Below are 15270 nucleotides of genomic sequence, written 5' to 3'. Positions count from 1 at the left end.
GGGCTTGTGAGTTTCCCAGGAAAACCACCAGGGGACAGCCATAGATTGGGAATGACATTATCAAAAGCCAAGATTTCCTCGTTAATTCGGGGAGCCATCCAACCACTATACACCAGCTAAGATGTTTGTGTTTTCTATCACATTGTGTCTAGAGGGACAGGCCCCTCTGTCTCCCGTGCTGGACCCTGGCTCTGTCAGACTTGTCTGAATTCCAAGGGCGGCGACCTGCTGTGGCTTCTGCCTTCAGACTGCTGGTCATTGGATCCTGGCTTCCCTGGGATTACCAGTATGATCTTTAAATCCCTTAACCTCTCTGTGCTTCAGTTTCCTTATCTGTTAAGATAGGGATAATAACAGTAGAGCTCTGAGGCTTAAATGAGGCAATGCGTTAAAACATCTAGAATGACCCCTGGCACCTGGTGCACAATCAGTCAGTCATTGTTCGCTGTTCTCAGAGACAGACATTGTTCTCATCTGGGTATGAGGGAAAACCAGAAGGTTCAATCTGCTGTGTGAGGATATGTCACCTCACGGAAATGAGGCCATCCTCTGGGCACGGGAACTTTCCCACATGCCAGGCAAAGCTCAGTTCTCCTAGGCGTCCGCTCTCTTCCCCATTCCCAGAAGACTCATGTTGCTAAGCTTCCTTGAGGCTAACAGCTGCCTGCCCTGCATTTTGTATTCCTGCTCTCATGTTGAGAGAAGGCAGCAGAAAAGCAGTTCCACTGGTGTATACCCTTCATCAGAGCAGAGGAATCACGCCACAGCGTAGAACTGTTTACCAGCCATTGTGAGGCTCCGTGGAGCCTGCAGCAATGAGCCGGGGCAGGCTCCCATGGCGGGATTAGTTTGAAAGGTCATCTCTGTACAGATGGTTCCCAGCATCCTACCCCCGCAAAAAGGTCATGCTCTTCCCGGTGACACACACTTTTCCAGTCCACTGAGCAAGCCGTGGAGGCTTAGACGGCTCCTCTGGTGTGAATTCCAGGGTAGAGAAACCCCAAACTCCGGTGGTTTAATAACCATGAGGGGCACTCCTACTTACAGAATGGAGGGAACTCAATACCTAATATTCCCAGTTCAGGTGAGTATTAGGTGGGAGGCCTGGCATTTAGTCCAATCCTCAGGCTAATGAAAAGCAATGAGCAGGGAGTAATTGCTAATCCCCTATGCTTGGTTTTGAAATCTTAGTTGACTTTTGAAAAGAAACAGGTTGATCCTAATTATACTTTGCAAAGGTTGATCAAACAGTCTGTTTTCTGAGAACACCCATGTAGGAAGGTGGCTTGACATAGGTGAGGTCTGGACTAAGGGAAGATGATCTGAGATTAGCCAGTCACATCAGACCATCCAAAAAGCAAATGTTGCTTAAATGACTGCGTTGGGATGAGGACAGGACCGTGATACATAGGAAGAGCCTTGACACAGAGGAAAAAGTTCCGTGTGAGAAATGCTGTCAAGGTGATGGTTACCTTGAACGAGTGTTCTTCCCAAGGGCTCTTTGGATGGGAGATAGAACAGGAAAAAGAGTCTGGGGGATTTAAAGGTCTGAGATACTCGGCTGAGGGGTGTGCAGCGATGGCGGTGGGGGAATGGGAAAGGCAGTCCGGTGTGACCCGAGGTAGAAGGTGGCGCTGGCTCTCCACAGGTGTTGTCTAAAAAAGTCTTGAGAAGAGTTGAGTCATCTGGGGTGGTTGTGTTTTCTTCTATGGAGCGAATCCCCCAGCCTAGCCCTCGGATTCTTCACTGAATCCTATTCACTTACAGCTGTCAGTTGACTGGCAACTAAATGGTCTGGGTGTTGGTTGCCATGGAAACAGCTAAAAGGTCCATTGCTATGGGAACCTACCATGCTTTTCAGGGGTTTGGTTCCTGAAAAGGAGTGGAGGCGGGGGTGCAGGGTGGAGCCCAGGAGATGGGCTGCAGAGGTGGCTCGTGGGTCCTAGGAGAAGGTGAGCAAAGTGGTCAGCGGGCATGGGTGGCTCCTTATGGCTGAGAGAGAAGAAGAGCAGTGGTGTCTTCTTGCTGCAGGCATTCCCGCCTGTGCTCTGCTCCTTACCCCATGGTGCCAAGCACAGATATTTGCTGTCCCAAATGGAGAATAAGGGCACAAGATCCTGGAGCAGACCTAGCGTGTGAGCGCTGCTCCCCTCCTCTGCCGGGCTCTGAGCAGGAAAGGCTTGGCTTCCCTCTGCCTGGAAGCCTGCTCTCCACACATCATGTGTCCCAGATAAGCAGCCAGCAGGTAAAAGGATGAGCTGAGCTCTGACTGCCAGTGGGTCAAGACGATAAGGAGCCTGGCGGACAAAATGGATGGCTGCTGGCCTGGAACATGGCAGAGAGGCTGGGGGCTCCAGGTGAGGAAGCAGAAGGGCTTCTTTTCTCAGCATTAGAGAAATGCATTACTCTGCTCCCTCACCCCCCTACCCACCCACAGGTCTCTCCCACAAAGAAGAGGGGTCCTAGAGAGAGCAAATTATTAAAGATGGGGTTTCACGAAGGTCCTCAGTGGAGCTGCACAACAGTTATAAGATTCTTTCCTGGGTTTTGCTATCCAGGGATATCACCGACACCAGTGCCTAATGGTAAGATGACCTTTTACCGAAATAAGGAAAAAACGTCCCAGTGGCTCTGCCATTAGTTACTGTCACTGTGTAATATTATAAATGGAAGGTGTTGGGCTAGATAATCTCTAACGTCTCTGTCAGAATTACCAGCTTATGATTCATTGAGACACAGGAGGGAAGTTCGAGCACCATGAGCAAGCAGGTGCAGCCTAGTCAGACCTGTGCGAGTTTAGGGGCTTAGGACACAGCCTAGGGCCAGGACATTAGATTCAGAGAACATCTCAGACAGGTGTGGCCCAGGGAAATTTCCCCCAATTCTCCAGAATTCTGAGACAGGGAGTCTTGACTTTCTCTCCTCACCTTGCCTTCTCCTGCCTGGAGCGGCTGGATTCAGCCTCTCCCAGGGACCTCTAGAGTCCAGGAGCCTGGCCCCAGAGACAGATGTCACCGGAATTTGAACTACACCACAGGACCAAGGAGCGTGTCCCCAGGATCTGTGGGGAGGTTTTTTTCCACTTTGGGAACAGGGTAGATGTTTATAGATTTCTATAATGTTTAAATTTTTACATACGTAAGGGTTTCTATCCCACCTCCAACTCTCTCCAGCTGATTGACATTGGCTGAGTTCTTGAATTTACTCTCAAGGCCTCAATCTCCTCAGCTGTAAAATAGGAAGGTAAGAGTCCCCACCTTGGGGTGTGTCTAATGATGACTCGAGGTGGAGGATGCAAAGCGCTCACATCACCGGGTGCCTGACTCTAATAAGTGCTTGATTATTTATTATTATCTTCTTAGTTAAGAAAAGAAGGTTGCATCCATGGAAACTGCTTGGTGGCCTAGAATCATAGGTATTTGCCATGGATTTGTCTTCCAGTTTTAACTTCAGGTGCCATTCAAGACCAGTGGGCTCCCTGATGGGCTCCCTGTGGTTTGCCTTCATTAGGCAGATGCTAATCCTCTCTTTATGACACTTGGCCATATTCTTTTTTACGTGTAATTTTTGGGTGTCAGCTTACCTTCGAACTGTAAACATCTTGAGAATAGAGACTGCCCTTTTCGTCTTTAAGGAAATGCCTAAAACTCAGCACTCAGCAATTATTTAGTGAGTTTTTTCTTTTCTTTTTAGGCCTGCACCCAAGGCATATGGAGGCTCCCAGGTGAGGGGTCGAATCGGAGCTGCAGCTGCCGACATATGTCACAGCCACAGCAACGTGGGATCTGAGCTGCATCTGTGACCTACACTGCAGCTCATGGCAATGCCTGATCCTTAACCCACTGAGTGAGGTCAGGGGTGGAACCCACAACCTCATGGATACTAGTCAGGCTTGTTACCACTGAGCCATGACGGGAGATCCTATTTAGTGATTTTTTTTTTTGTCTTTTTAGGGCCATACCCATGGCATGTGGAGTTTCCCGGGTTAGGAATCAAATCAGGGCTGTAGCTGCTGGCCTACACCACAGCCATAGCAACACGGGATCTGGGCCGCATTTGCAACCTATACCACAGCTCACGGCAATGCTGGAGCCTTAACCCACTAAGCAAGGCTAGAGACTGAACTTGCGTCCTCATGGATGCTAGTCAGATCCGTTTCCGCTGAGCCACCACCGGAACTCTGCAAATTTTTTTTGATGTAGAAAAAAAAAGTCATGATTCTTTAGGTTTTGAATCTGACCACTGAGCCCTACCATAGCTTTGGTCTCCAAAGGGGTGGGAAGAGTAAGAGCTGGTTTGGTTTCATTCTCCTGAAGGAGGGTGTGGTAGTGACTATTCTGGGAGGGTAGTTCTAGCACAGGCCTCTGGCTCCCATCTTGTGGAAGCCAGGTGTCATCTGGGTCCAGCGCTCATTGACAACTCTAGCTTGTCTCCAGCCCACAGGCTCCCTGGCCTTGTGCTTGGGAGGAAATAGCTCCCTCTCCCCTCCTGGCAGCAGTCAGTCTTCAGCCTCCCAGCTGCTCTTGGCTGCTTGCGTCTGGGTCAGGATGCCAGCTCTGTAGCTGCAGGTTGAATCAGGTTGCCTCCAAGAGCCCAAGAGAAAGCAGATCTGGCTTATCTAACTCTCTCCCTTCTCTGGTACCCGAATCTCTGCAGCCCAGGGTCCCAGAGCTTGCCAGTGCTCAGCTCGGCAGGAACAAGGCCCACAGAGCTACCTGGAGCATCTCCCAGACTGTGGCTGCTGAGAACCTCCTCCTTCCAAGGTGGGGAAAGGAAAACGCAGGAGTCAGGAAGAAGGAAGTGGAATGAATGGCAGAGAAAAGCCTTGAGGCCAGACCGATTTGCCGTAGTAACTTGGATGGGTCATTTAACCACTTTTAGTTCAATACTTCACAGGGATCTTGTATGGACAAAAGGAAACAAGGGGTGTGCACACCGAGCTTGGACCTACAAAGGCTACTTGTACTTAGAATATTCGTATCATAGGCCAGTGGAGAGGACTGGGCATTTATCCAGCTTTGTTCCTGTTGACTTGATGAGCTGGACAGACCCACGGAAACACCCACAAGAAAAACAAGGACAAGGTCCTGGATTTGATAACTCTAAGAACAAATTTAAGATTTTGCAACAAAACAGATGTCTAAGACAGCTGGCTCTCCTGAAATTTTTGCTGAGAGTCCTGAGGGTGCAGACAGTTAGGCAACTGCTCCCTTCCATCATCCTGATCCCCTCGCAGAATTTATACGGGCAGGACAGTGTGTGTTTCTTCAGGCAACACTGACTGAGCACCTATTATGCGCCAGGCACTCTGCTGGGCCCTGTGAAAGAAAAAAACAAGTAGGGCAAGGTCCCTGCCTTCAAGGAACGCAGAGTCTAGTGGTAGAGGCAAGCAGCAAACCTTGATGGCAATACAATGGAACAATGCCATGACAGTCGCAGGCCCAGAATGCCATGGCGCCCAGAGGCAAAATCACTGTGGCAACTTGGCCTGGAAGGGGCAGAGCCAGGTCAGGCTTCTGCTGGGAGCATGGCTGGAAATGGAGATGTCTAATGTGGTACTAGATCTTTATCCATTCATCATCTATCCTTCTGAGGATATGCTTGTCTTCTGAGGTTTTGTGGAATATTTCTACCCCACCCCCATTTTTAGGCTGCACCTGCAGCATACGGAAGTTTCAGGGCCAGGGGTTGACTCAGAGCTGCAGCTGCAGCCACACCACAGCCACAGCCTCAGTGGATCCAAACCACATCGGCAATGTATGCCACAGCTTGTGGCAACACCAGATCCCTAATCCACTGAACAAAGCCAGGAATCAAACCCACATCCTCAGAGACAATGTTGGGTCCTTAACCCGCTGAGCCACGACGGGAATTCCTGGAATGTTTCTTGTAGTGAATTTACCTTCTCCTGAACTTCTGGTATTGGTTCACTTATTTGTACGTAAAGTTCCTCCTCTCTATTTACTCTGGAACTAAGGAAGCATATTTGGTTGTGTCCTGACTGTGCATCCAGTATGGATGTCTCTCTCCAGTTCAAAGGACTGATTTGGGTTTTAGAATCCTGGCTCCATCTGACCCACTTCTTCTTTCTCTGTCTGTGCTCCAGCCACACACGGGCTCCTTTCAGTTCCTCAAGTTGGCTGTGCTCCCCTCCCCCAGCCACGCGACTCTCACACACGCCCTTCTCTCCATCTGGAATGCCCCCTGCCCCAACTTAGTTAACTTTCGTTAACTCTTCCTCATCCTCGTACTTCTGTGAGATATCTCCTCCTCAAGGAAGCCTTCCCTGACTACCTCCCTCAGAACAGAGCAAGTACACACTTGGCTCTACGGTCTCAGAGCACCCAGTTTCCTCCCTTCTTGGTGCAATTCCAAAATTCCACACTGGGGAGTTCCCGCTGTGGCACACTGGTAACAAACCTGACTAGTCTCCATGAAGATGCGGGTTCAATCCCTGGCCTTCCTCAGTGGGTTAAGCATCCGATTGCCGTGAGCTGTGGTGTAGGTCACAGATGCAGCTCAGATCTGGTGTTGCTGTGGCTGTGGTGTAGGTCGGCAGCTACAGCTCCATTTGACTCCTAGCGGGTGTGGCCCTAAAAAGACAAAAAAAAAAAAAAAAAATTCCAAGCTGGTAAGATTATGTGATTAATGCCATCACTCTCAAAAACTTGTAAACATTTCCATTTTGCTCATCACTATGTGACAGTTTCTAGCACAGCGTTTAGTCTGAGGAACAGGTGGCCCATAAATATTTTTTTGAAAGAATTAATTACTGGAATGATTAATGACTTTCGGGGGCCACTCTTTGCCTTGGGCCTAAAAGGCTCTGCGTCCAAAACTAAGAACAATGCCGATTGTAAAACTAGGGACCAGAACTGAACGGGGAGCCCCAAAAAAAGAAGAGGCACAAAAAGAAGGTGATCAGGAGTGGGATGTCCCAGAACAAACATGCTCCCCACTTGTAGGCGTGGAGAGCCAAGGCAGGGAAAATGAAAAGACTGGAGCCCCCGGCAAGGTCAGACCTAGGATGTGGGGTGGAAAGGAGGGAGAACGGATAAGGAGGTATTGAGCTCTTACCCTGATTCTCAGGGGATACTTGTGTCTCTTGGGTGTAAGATAATGTGCTGGAGTACAAAAGACAGGATAACCATCCCATCTCCCTACTGCTTCAGTTATAACTAGTCTTTGAGGAGTGTGCGATTGTGGGAGAGCAGGATTATTTTATATTAAAACCAATACTGAGAGGGTTCCCGTTGTGGTGCAGTGGAAATGAATCCGACTAGTATCCATGAGGACGAGGGTTCGATCTCTGGCCTTATCCAGTGGGTCGGGGATCTGGCGTTGCCATGACCTATGGTGCAGGTTGCAGTCGCAGCTCAGATCCTGCGTTGCTGTGGCTGTGGTGTAGGCTGGCAGCTGTAGCTCCAACTTGACCCCTAGTCTGGGAAATTCCGTATGCCATGGGTGCAGCCCTAAAAAAGCAAAAATAAAATAAAATAAAATAAAACCAATACCGATACAGAGTAGAATGTAAATTGCATATGATTATAAAAACTCACAAGATTTTAAAGACATTAATGCTATGACTTTAGGGGTCGTTCAGTGAAAGAATCTAAAAAGCATTACTACTTCAAAGTATTGTGTTCCAAAGGATTCTGTATGATTGAAGTTTTATGGATCAAATACCATTAGATATGCATGAAGATTAGGCGCTTTTTTTTTTTTTTTTTTGCTTTTTAGGGCCACCCCCTCGGCATATGGAGGTTCCTAGGCTAGGGGTGGAATGGGAGCTACAGCTGCCAACCTACACCACAGCCACAGCCACAGCCGATCCAAGCCACACCTGTGACTTCCACCACAGCTCACGGCAATGCTGGGTGCTTCACCCGTTGAGCGAGGCCAGGGATCGAACCTGCAATCGCATGGTTTCTAGTCAGATTTGTTTCTGCTGCGCCACAACAGGAACTCCAAGAATAGGCTCTTCTGAGGCAAGATTTTTCCTATTTGTTTTTGTACCACACACCACTTCCTCAAAGACCTACCACAGCAGTAGTTGCGCGTGAGGTAGTGAACTGCATCCATAGCAAACCACTCGTTCTTAGTCTTAGTCTGGTCTGTAAATTGCATGCTGGATTTTATTTATTATTATTATTTTTTTCTCTTTTTATGGCCGCTCCTGCGGCATGGGGAAGTTCTCTGGCTAGGAGTCAAATCAGAGCTACAGCTGCCGGCCTACACCACAGCCACAACAATGCCAGATCTGAGCCACCTCTGCGACCTACGCCGCAGCTTGTGGCAACACCAGATCCTTCACCCACTGAGCAAGGACAGGGTGGAACCAACATCCCTGGTCAGCATCCTCACGGACATTATGCCGAGGTTCTTAACCTGCTGAGCCACAGTGGGAACTCCTCGCTGGAGAGAGTTAGGGCTGCTGCTGTGTCTCTCTGGGGAGGAGCTAAACAAAGAGGCTCCATGGATCGTTGTGTCCTAACTATTCCAGGATGAAATTGTGAGGGAAACAATGGGGAGATGACAAGAGTGAGATGAGAGCAGAAAAGTGTGCAGAGAATTTAACTTCCTGCCATTGGCTGTAAGGAAATGATTCTCTAGTTTCTCTGCATTTGTCCCTTGTTTTCGGTATTTACCTTGACTCCCAAGAGAAACTGAGCTTTTTGAAGTCAGGACTGTGTCTGTTTTTCACAAAAAGCTCCTGGAAACCATGCACAATAAATGCTTGTCCACAGGCCCGCCCAGGCAACTCCCAGAGGCAGAGTTGATAAAATCTTGGCAAAGATAACCATCCAAGTTGCAAAGCCAGGAAGAGCAAAGTTCTCAGAGGTCGAGTGGGTGTGTGAGGCAGGCTGGTGTGTCCTTGTGACGAGAGTGGGGCTGGGAGTGGTGACTACAGGGATTGCTTCTCAGCAGGGCCTGAGACGAAGGAGACAGTGTTCTCAGACTTAATCATTGCTTTTAACTCCCCCAATGTCATCTCTAATGGTCCCTGGCGGGTGCCACTCAGAGCCTCCACCCCCAGCCACCACCCCCACCCCCGCCGCCCCCTCTTCTTCTTAAATCATTTCATCATGAAGGCTACTGGGGATGTAGGCACAGCCTGTGTCCTTAAGCTGAGAGGACAAACCAAGTTACACCTAGGACTTGGTGTTAGCAAGACCACATCCGGTCTAGTCAGCTTACAAATACAGTTTCTAAAGCATTCTTTTCCCTCTTAGATCAATGGTACACAAATGAAGCTGGACATGAAAAATAATTTCACCTTGAAACAATTTTGCATGCATTTTGACCATCTGACCCAGCTTTTTCCAACTTTATGTAGAGCAGAGAGTAAAATATTAAGATTCTTAGGTCCCAGGAAACTTGTTAGCTGGAAAAGGAAATAGCAAAACACAAAGAATGTCCAAAGAAGTTTAGGGTTGTATGAGTAATTTCAGGGACAATGACCCTCTGTGGCAATATAGTTTTGATCACTGTCCTTAAACTATTTTTTGATAATATACCTCTGCCTACCTGAGCAAATTCTCCCCAGCTTCTCAGCCACCCTGTATCTCAGATCCGTGTCTGCCACCTCCCTTTCCAAGGCATCGTGTCCCTGTCCCTATTCACTCAGGGAAGGGGAAGTCGGGAGTTTGCATCTCAGCGGGAAATGCATGAAACGTATCACCTCCACCAGCCCAGAAGCTGCTCCCTGGGGAAGGGACCAGAGGCAGTCTGGTAAAACGTGGCACTCTGAGGGGCCTCGCTGGTGGAGGGCAGGGGAGGTGCCAGCAGCGAGTGATGTGGTTTAGAAGCAGGGGGCCAGGCTGCACCCTTGACAGGAAAAGGTTGGAAATAAGCCAAATAGAACAAAATGGAAAAACACGAATCATCTGCGGTTTAAAAAAAAAAGGGGGGGGGGGGTAGCTAGAGTCAAGGACATGAGACTTGTTGCCGGAGAAGTTAGGGAGGAAGACAGGACCCGGGCAGCGCTCTCTCTCTCTCCCCCTCCTGACTTCATTTTCTCCTTTTCTCATAACCTCCACGGTAAATCACCTGCAAATTGTAACCGCACAGCCTGCAACCACTTGAAATGGCAATCTGGCAGCCCGGAGATTGGGATTCAGGGACTGTCTTTGTCACGAAAAGCTGAATTCTTGTTTATGTTGGTAAATTAATTGCTGGCAGAGAGGGCTTTTCATTTTCCAACCCGAACAATACAAAAAGAGGCTGCAGGGTTGAAAAGCCCCTCAAGGGTGCTCGGGGCTACATGGCCCGTCCCATCAGCAAACATGCCCCATCTTTGGCCTCTCTGGATTGAACACCATGAAACAGGCCAGGATTAGATGCTGAGCCCAATGTGTGCCCACAAGTAGCCCCTGAGCCTTCATCCCTTCGCAATGTGCGGGCAGCCGAAACGAAGCAGCCTGACCTCCTAGGGATGGGTGACAGTGTCTGCGCCTTATCGACAACCCCTGCCACCGCTTACAGGTGACAAGCACTTCTGAGTGGCTTTATAGGAGGACACCCTGTGGCCACGTCTTAGTGAAAAGGCTCTGGGACGTCTCAGTGTCATCAAGGTCACTGTGGCCTCTGCACGTGATGCTGTCTCACCATCTTCCCCAGCACCCGACCTGACCTTGTCAGGAGACGGCCCAGTGACCTTGTCAGCAGCCCGTCCCAGTCCCCCCCTCAGGGGACCAGAGGGCGGGGTGCCTTTGGGTTGGATGAGTGTCCTAGGGACTTCCCAGAACCCGCAGGCGCATACTTCACAGATGCACACACTACAGATATGCCAATCCTGTTCTCTTCCAGAACGTGGTCAAGTGAAGGGAGAGCAAGATTCCAGTGAGGTTATTTGGAAGGTATTTTCTTCTTGATTTAGCAGAGAGGAAAGGGGAGGGCCTTTCAGGTGGTGGGTGAGGGGCTGGTCTAGAGCCAGGAGGAGGTCGAAAGCTGATGGTCTACAGGGGTGTGGGTCAGGTGGTGCCTGGGGTAGAGGTGGGGGCTCAGGTCAATGAGAAGCTAGTGGCCTTGGTGACTTGGTGACTCGCTTGATGCTTGATGAGTAACTCAGGCTCTATGGGGGAGGCAGGCCTGAACACACAGCAGGTGCCCACGTGGGGGTGCGGGGGGAGGAGGGATGATGCCAGCCCAGGTGTGTGAGAGGAGCTGGAACTGGGGGGTTGGAGCAAAGGGTCCAAACAGGAACTTTGCTTTATTGGGAGCTCAGAGGCTGCACCCGAGGAAATCCTGCGGAAAGAAAGCGGATGGCAGGTGAATGCCTTTGAGAAAGAAGGCAGAGGAAATGCAAAGGAGAAAAAGAAGTAGACTCTGGGCTTCACTGGAGCAAGTTTGTAAGAGCAGGAGAAAGAAGAGCCTAGAAGAAGCAGAGTCCTGCCCTCTGGCCAGTGAATGATACCTGTCAAGAAGTTTTAATATTTAAAAAGAAAGACTTTCACATCCGTAATCTGTTTGGGTCAGACTATCTCTGAGACGTAGGAAAGGTCAGAGGCCATCTCCTTCTAACAAGGAAGGGATTGGAGGTGCATGATAAAAATAACTTGCCTGGAGTTCCCGTCGTGGCGCAGTGGTTAACGAATCCGACCAGGAACCATGAGGTGGCGGGTTCAGTCCCTGCCCTTGCTCAGTGGGTTAATGATCCGGCGTTGCCGTGAGCTGTGGTGTAGGTTGCAGACGCGGCTCGGATCCCGCGTTGCTGTGGCTTTGGCGTAGGCCGGTGGCTACAGCTCCAATTCAACCCCTAGCCTGGGAACCTCCATATGCCGAGGGAGCAGCCCAAGAAATAGTAACAACAACAACAACAACAAAAGACAAAAAAAATAAAAATAAAAAAAAATAACTTGCCTGAGGTCTGGGTCACACCTCATTCCTCTCCTAGGACAGCCCAAGAGGAAGAGCAAGGAATTCCACAGGACAGGCTTTCCCTTCCCCCAAGCCTTCCCGCCTTACCCATAACCTTGTTCCCTGGGCCCCACGGGGTCCTCAAGGCCCTCTGGGGACCTCAAGCCTCTGCTGAGCCCTCCCACCTCTAGACAGTCGGGGAGGCCAGATCCTGACTCCATGTCCTCTCAGCTCATCCTCTGAAGTCTTGCCGCCTCAAGCCTCCTTGCCAGCCCCACGTCAGCCTGCTTCTCCTGGAGGGCCAGCTGTGGTTGGGATCATTCCCTGGCCAGCTCCTTCCACCCCAGCCTCCTGCTTGCCTGGCAGGGGCTCTCCTCGGCCCCTCCTCATCCTTTCTTGGATTTTCTCTTATTGGTAAAGAGAATTGGAGGGAAGGGAGCTTGCTGGGGTTTTATGGCTCAGATAAGGGGTTTCATTTCAGTCCTTTTTTTTTTTTTTTTTTTGCCTTTTAGGGCTGCACCTATGGCATATGGAGGTTCCCAGGCTAGGGGTCAAATCAGAGCTACAGCTGCCGGCCTACGCCACAGCCACAGCAATGCCAGATCCAAGCCACATCTGCAACCTACACCACAGCTCACAGCAATGCTGGATCCTTAACCCACTGAGCGAGGCCGGGGCCAAACCCAAGTCCTCATGGATACTAGTTGGGTTCATTTCCACTGATCCACAACGGGAACTCCCTCATTTCAGTCCAGATGAGGGACAGCGGAGGGGCTATTCTCCCCCACCCCCACCCGCTGCAAGCGGCAGTTTCGTTCTGGCTTCTCAAATCTGGGTATCCTTGGGGAGCTGAGCCACCCTTTGTCTAAAAGAATTTTTTCCAGGAAATTCAATATCCGAATTGATAAGAAGACTCAACCCTGACAGGAGAGGTAGGAGAGCCCTGTCAGTCCATCGTATCTCTTCCTTCCCACTCGAGCCGTGTTTGGACGTGTCCACCCATCCAGCCAGTACCGGTAGAGTTCTGCACCTGCCATGGCCCCAGCGACAGGTTTACCGATGAACACCACGCAGGACCTGCTCCTTGCAATCGTGCCGCCTCAGCAAACTAGGTAGCTGCAAAATTTTCCCACCCGGGCACAAGCCCCCACCCTGCCTGTCACTCAGGCTCCCAGCAGCCAGCGCTAAAGATAGAATTGAGGGCAGCGTTTTAAGTCAGCAGCAGCAGACCTGGCTGGCCAAGCAGGGATGGGGAGCTAGGCCCAGTTAGGAGACGTCCTCTGAGCTGCAGGGCTGCATCTCTGGAGTGGCCCATGCTCCTGAGACTGGCAACAACCACTGCTGGTTTCCCCCTGTGGACAGAGCCCTGGGTGGGGCGGGCAGAGCCTCCATCTGACACCTCGCTCCAGATGCCAGCCTTCCCTGGACCTCAGATAGACTCTCCCTTCCTCTCTTCTGTAGCCACAGTGTTGCTGACCCTTCGATTCTTCCCAAAGCCGGTGCAGACCCCACTTCTACAGGTCTGCTCCACCCTCGTGCTGACTTTCACAGGTTAGCGTGCAGCCAAGTGAAACTGGGAGATGAGGCCCAGGACTGGGGAGGGATTCTGCTGGCTGGCAGAACCTGGATGTCATCTCCAGAACTTTCTGGAGGACGAGGTCACCATCAGCCCCCACTCAACTGGATTTCCTCTTCCTATCTTTGAGCCCCCGCTGCTTCTCTTTGCTGCTCTCTAGTAATGGGCCAGCTGATACTCTCTGATGGCAGGGAGGTGAGTAACGTGGGGGAGGATAAAACCCTGGATTTGTTCCCACTCCCGGCCACAGCTCTCCCCACTGCAGGTACAGTGGACTGGAGGTGGCCGAGGAGCCCTGGGAAGCAAAGCAGAAGAGAGGACCAGCCACTTGGAGCAGCTCATGCCTCCTCGGAAATGCAGGAGGGTCACGAAAGCTGCTTCTCCTTGTACCTCGGCTGACGGGGGGGGGGTCACCAGAGCACCTCACTGGCACCAGCACAGCACCAGACGAAGTGACAGAGACAAGATGCCGCCTGCCATCCTCCAGATGGCTGGTGTGCTGGTGTCAGCTGTGATTTCCGGCTTGGGGAGAGCCCTCAAAGAGGGGCGGCCTGGAAAGCTGGGGGTGAGCATCTCTGCTGGATGTCCACCCTTCCCCCCGAGTGCCAGAGCGGGGACTACCATGCCAAGAACCTGCTATCCAGGGACAGAAATAGTATGAAGGGTGGGGTGCGGGGGCTGGGGCTGCCACATACTGCTTTTCCATGGGCATTCTGGGTAAGAATAATAATGAAGCTATTAATAACTTCTTACCTCTGTATAAGTCTTAAAGACCTTTCTCTAGATGTTTTCGCCGCCTGCACACCCATTATCTCATTTGATTTTTTAAGGCAACTCTGTGACTCTGTGCGGTCATCACCCCCATTTGATAGATAAGGAAACTGAGGCAAGAGGAAGGGATTGCCATGTGCTAATCAGGTCATTCTGCTAATAAGTGGCTGCGCAGGGACCATGATCCAGATTTCCTTGGGTCATCTCTTCAATTGTCTCATTTGGAATGTGGTTCCAAAAAGCCAGGGCTTTCTGTTGGGCAATTCTGAAGTCATCTCTGGGGACCATGTGATACAAAGTCTTCCAAGGCCTTTGTACCCTGGGTCAATTAATTAAGACTGATTTACCCAGTGCCCCAAGCCTTATGGCAGATCCCAAAGACAGCCAGCAACAATACATGGCTCTCCGAGTTCCCATGGCGGCTCAGTGGCTACGATCCTGACTAATACCCTGAGGATACAGGTTTGATCCCTGGCCTTGCTCAGTGGGTTAAGTATCTGGCATTGCCACGAGCTGTGGTGTAGGTCAAGACGCAGCTTAGATCTGGCATTGCTGTGGCTGTGGCTAGGCCGGTGGCTACAGCTCCAATTTGACCCCTAGCCTGGGAACCTCCATATGCCACAGGCATGGTCCTAAAAAGCAAAAACAAACAGTACATGGTTCTTGGAGTTCTCTTGCGGTGGAGCATGTTAAGGATCTTGTGCTGTCACTGCAGTGGCTTGGGTCACTGCTGTGGTGCAGGTTTGATCCCTGACCCAGGAACTTCCGCATGCTATGTGTGTGGCCAAAAAACAAAACAAAACAAACAACAACATAAAACAAAGAAACAAATACAACTCCCCCCACTGGCCCCAATACATTGTTCTTGCTATCAAGGAACTCACAGTTTAACAAGCACAGGGTTCATTTGAGATCCAAGGTAATACAGGGCATTGTGGGAGCAGAGAAGTGAAGCCCTAAGCCAGTCTAGTGTATCCGAGAGGACTTCCTAGAGGAGATGAGGCATGACCCAGTTCCTTAGCCAAGGTTATTCGCTCCTCTTTCCAATATCCATCCATGCTTGT

Source organism: Phacochoerus africanus, chromosome 9 (assembly GCF_016906955.1).
Source record: "Phacochoerus africanus isolate WHEZ1 chromosome 9, ROS_Pafr_v1, whole genome shotgun sequence".
NCBI classification, from domain to species: domain Eukaryota; kingdom Metazoa; phylum Chordata; class Mammalia; order Artiodactyla; family Suidae; genus Phacochoerus; species Phacochoerus africanus.
Note: the sequence above shows the minus strand (reverse complement) of the source record.